Genomic DNA, 5,204 nt, shown 5'->3' with positions numbered 1-5,204 from the left:
AAATAACTTAGTTTTAAAAAAAATTGATAAGATACTAGTACATCTTATTTTATTGTCGATTTCTTATACACTATTTCGTACGTTCATTTTAAAAATGCTAGAAAACAAAAGTTCACTCTATATATAAACTCACTTTGTCTGTCTTTCGTGGTCAGGAACTTTAAGATTCTTTTGTCTTTTTTTCTTTTCATTTCGACAAGAAAACAAAAAAACAACAAAAAAGACAATGGAAGGAACAGTCAATGTTCTTTCAAACTTAAGCGACATAACTACACAACTTTCTTGGTTGATCCAAACTTCGATCAGTTCCATAACCTTATTAGAGGAGATGATCAAAAGCAATAAAAACCCATCTCTTGATTTCGATCTTGGTGGTCCTTTCCAAAACAGTCAAGTTTCGTCGACGAGAACCATTTTTATCCCAACACATGTCGATGATCTTTTCGACGAACTGCCTGACTTGGGACTCCAATGTCGCCGAGTCCTTCCGCAGCCTCGACGCAGAGAGTGTTTAAAGCAGGCGGTGACGACGATTACAACGACTGCGAAGACTCTTCAGCCACCACGACGCATACTGATGAAGCCGTAAGACGAGGACAGATCGGTCGAAAACTTTGATCTCTGAGAGGAAAAGGAGAGGTCGTATGAAGGATAAGCTCTACGCTTTGAGAGCTCTTGTTCCTAACATTACTAAGGTAAAATGCATTCTCTTGAGCCTGAAACTGAGAGAAAAAAAAAACATGAAACTGAGAAGAGTGTCCTTCCTGAATTGTGGCATTAGATGGATAAAGCATCTATAGTTGGAGATGCAGTGGCGTATGTTCAAGAACTGCAATCACAAGCCAAGAAACTCAAAGCCGACATCGCTGGCCTTGAAGCTTCTTTAAACTCTACTGGAGGGTACCAAGAACCTTCACCAGATGCTCAAAAGACTCGTCGCCGTTTCAACCCTCCTGTTTCCAAGAAAATCATTCAGGTATTAAACCCAATCTTCTTAAAATCATCAAAACCTTGTTCACAAAGTGGCATAGCAATAATTTCAAGAACAAAAGTAGGAGAAGTTGATTTATGTGAGGATTTTATTAGTTTTTCTGCGGATTTTTTTTGCAAGTTTTATTTGCCATTTACATCCCAATTGTTAAAAGTTTGTATATGTGTGTTAGATGGATGTTATACAAGTAGACGAGAAAGGGTTTTATGTGAGATTGGTTTGTAATAAAGGAGAAGGTGTTGCTCCATCACTCTACAAGTCTTTGGAGTCTCTTTCAAGTTTCGAAGTGCAAAAACTCCAACCTAAGCTCTCATTCTCCTGACACATACCTCTTGACATATACATTGGATGTAAACCAACTTGTCCCTTTCTACCTTTTTTGCTTTGTTTATCTCTAAATCCCGAATGCTAGTTTTACTAATTACAGGTTTTTACTTGTTTGCTGAAACAGGGACATGTTTTGGACAGAGTTTAAACTTGCCTAACCTGAAGCTGTGGATTACTGGATCACTTCTAAACCAAGGTTTTGAATTCATCAAAGCATTCACTTGATTCTATAATGCAATCTGATTAATACCGGGTTCTGTATGTCATTGATTGTCTTCCTTTATGTATGTTTCATAACTTCCATGGATACAATTTTAAGTCTAAAGTTGATGAGTATATTTATATTTTGATTATTAATCTCAACTCTTTTAATTTTCATAATAGAGTGATGTTATTGGAAGAGCATTCACATTCTTCATTCTATATCTTGATTATATTCTTCATGAAACTTTCTCCATCTAGTTCTTTTCTAAACCGCTATTCATAACATTCATACCCAAAAAAATCCCCATAATCGTCAGCTATTGATCTTAGTACCATTGAAATCTCAGCCCTTCTTTCACACTGTATGTCCATTCATACAAATATTTCACAGACCTCAAACCTAGAACGGTTTTGGTAATTTCAAAGTTTATATTCTTAAACAGGTAATTAGTACTTTATTATTTTTTATTTTTTATTTTTTATTTTTTGAAACACTCGTTTAAATAGAATAAAAATCTTCAATGTGTAATTATTTAATGGAATTCTGAATGAGATAAAAACTCCACACACCTTAGCTGTTAAGGGAGAGAAAAAAAAATATATTTGTGTAAATACACTGGGGAGGTTTTTATAGTTCTGACTTCTGACACGTTGATTTGTTTTGTTTATGCTTTTTATTTATTAATTTTATTAGTTTATATTAAATTTGGCAATGTTTATCAATCATCATGTGTGTTCTCTCCTGTAGTTTTGGAAGATATTCCGAGTCAGGCTAGAGTGGGAGGCGTATAATTAGTGGTTCGTGTGAAGTGGACGAACCGTCTTTATAGCCCCAATCACCTTTATTTAATTAATGGAAAGACTGCTTTGTAATTTAATTTCATCTAATTTATTAAAACTGAAGTACAAATTAAAACTAACTCTTAAACTTGCACAATATTTTTAAATCACATGCCATTGAATTAATTAATAAGTTTAATGTTAAGTATTTATTATATTTCCTTTATTTAACTAAAAGTAAGATTACAACTTCCTATATCTAGCTAACTAACAAATTTACCATATTTAATATTCTATGCAATCAATTAAAGATAAATTTTTATTATTGTTATTATTTTTATGTTATAATTAAAAATACTCCTAATTTTGATTGAAAATATTGACCCAAAAATTGAAGAATGAATCGTTCATACTTTTAAAATCATATATTTTCTTAATGAAACAATTGCTAATTCAAAACTAAAATAAAATTACTCATATAAACTATAAATTATTGTGTTTAGAAATTCCATAATAAACAAATATTTAATAAATTTAAATTGTAAAATATATACTAACATTTATATAAAATAAATATTTATTTATAAATATGTCAAAAACACACACATGACATTTAAACTAGAACGCCTCAATACTACCAAAATAATAGTTTTACTTTTTTAATTATTTCAGGTAAATATAATAATATACAGTTAGAAATATGGTCTTTCGGATACCCGTTCAAGTTTGGATCGTTTTTTCAGGTATTAAATTTTAAGTTTTGGAATTAGGTTCCGTTCGAGTTTTATAATTTTTTTGGTGACTTTTGAGTCGGATCCTTTGGTCCGAGTGGGTTCAGTTCTGATATATTGGAACTTAAAAATATCCAAATAATTAATATATCCAAAATTTCAAATATTTTTACCAAAAATAACCATATTAACCGATTGAGTTTATATCTTTTGTATCCAAACTAAAAATAACCTCAAAATTACCAAATAACAAAAAATAATCATATTATTCGTTTTGGTTCGGATTCAATTATGATATAGAAGAACCTAACATATTCAAATAATCAATATACATTTAGTTACATAGTAACACATCTAAAATATATGATACTGATTATGAAATACAAATATTAAATTTTTAAAAGTCCAAATCAAAACCCGCACGAATGTGCGGGTCAAGCTCTAGTATATATTAAAGAGCAAATCTGACGAATCAAATAGTGACACTTGAAAAAATTGGTTATCTAGACCACTTCAAACTTGAATAATAGAATAACTTTTTGATGTAAAAAAAAATAGTGACACGTGAAAAGCTTTACAAAATAATAAATAAATAAAAACAATTGAAACAAAAAAACAGTTTTCGAAAAATCACGATCATAAATTCTACCAAATCATAAATATTTACAAAATAAAAAAATAATTAAAATAGATAATTTTTAGAAAAAATAACCACTTAACGGTTCTTAGATATATTCCAAAAACCCACGATCTTTTTTTTCTGTCCATAATCTCTTCTTTTATAATTCCATATTTATCAAGAGAGAAAAAAGAGGAAAAAAAAAATTATCACCGCCGATCTCCCTCTGTGGTGGGACCGTGCTCGTCACCGCCGCTACGTGAGGGATCTCCTCCTCCTCTTTAAGTTAATCTAAGTTTTATTTGATTTCTTGGTTTTTTGTTGAGGGTTTTCTTCCCATTCTGGTGATTGTTAGTCTGGGTCTGTCTCAAGCAGTCTGTGCTTGTGCCATGGTGGCTTGTCATCCTTGGTGCATCTCTTGACTCGCTTTAGAACGGTGTTTGGTTCAGTTCTTGGTCCAGATCTTCCGCGGTTTTGTTGGATCTTGGGTGACAAATTTGTAAGGTCTTGGAGTCTTTTGTGGTTGTTCGGTGCTTGGTTCCCTTTAGTATATGTCGATTAGGTGAGTCGCTGTAGAAGAGACCTCTGTGGTGGTAGCTGGTGCTTTAATCGCTCTGATTCTCTTGCTCTCTTTTGGTCTTTGTCGAGTCTTGTTCTGTATTTGGAGTGTGGTTCCTGCTCTCTTGCTTGTTTCATGTGAAGTTTCGGTTTGGAGAGTTGGGTTCAGTGATGACTCTGGCGCCAGATGTCAGGTCGAGGACCTGTTAAACGGTGCGGTGTAGCTGCTTGGAGCAGTGCAGGTGCTTTCGCCGACGTCGTCTTTGGACTTTCTTCAACTCTAGTTCCTTTCTACTCAGCGGTTCTGCAAAGAGTTTATGTTCTTGGTTGAGTCGTTGTGTCGACTCGGTGTTTTGAGAGTGCGCTTTCAGGTGCCTTTATCCCGAGTTTGGTTTCCCGTCTCTTTGTTGCTTCTTCAGATAGTGCTTTCAAGATTTGGCTTTCTCTAATTGGTTCTAGTTTGGAGTGGAATGGTATGTTTCTGTGAGGTTTTTTTCTGCAACGGTGAAGCGTCCCGGATACTTTGGTTGATATTGGCTTCTTTCCAGTGAAAGGTCTGATTTGAGGTGTGTTGTACATCGTCCTGCTGTGTGGTTTGGTGGGTGGACCTGTTTCTATTCTTTGGTTTGGTTGTTAAGCTCTCATGTGTTGGTGGTCTGTCCTTATTGTAAGCCTCGGGGGTTCTAAAGTTCATGGTTACTATCTCTTCTGTCCTCTCTTTCGTCCTCTTTCTGAACTCTCAGTATTTCGCGGGGATATAAGTTTCGAAATTTACCTTGGTGTAGATCCTAAAACCTACACTAAGTATTTGATAATGTTTGGAATATAAACTGGGGAATGAAAAAGATGTGAGCAACGATATCTTTAAAACACAACGATGTAATCGGAAATTAGTTGACAAAATAAACTTTATTAAGTAATAGATCAGTTACAATGAATGAAAATGAGATTCAACACTACAAAGGAAATCAAATATAGAATAGATCTAAAGTGA

General features: G+C 33.6%; 1 pseudogene; it reads left to right on the top strand.

Moving 5' to 3' along the window:
* The first annotated feature begins 226 nt into the window (after positions 1-226).
* Positions 227-1,615, top strand: LOC108846418 (transcription factor FER-LIKE IRON DEFICIENCY-INDUCED TRANSCRIPTION FACTOR-like; annotated as a pseudogene).
* Positions 1,616-5,204: the final 3,589 nt, after the last annotated feature.

The sequence above is a fragment of the Raphanus sativus genome, unplaced genomic scaffold (assembly GCF_000801105.2).
Source record: "Raphanus sativus cultivar WK10039 unplaced genomic scaffold, ASM80110v3 Scaffold0933, whole genome shotgun sequence".
In the NCBI taxonomy this organism is placed as follows: domain Eukaryota; kingdom Viridiplantae; phylum Streptophyta; class Magnoliopsida; order Brassicales; family Brassicaceae; genus Raphanus; species Raphanus sativus.
This window is presented reverse-complemented; position numbering and strand designations above follow the sequence as displayed.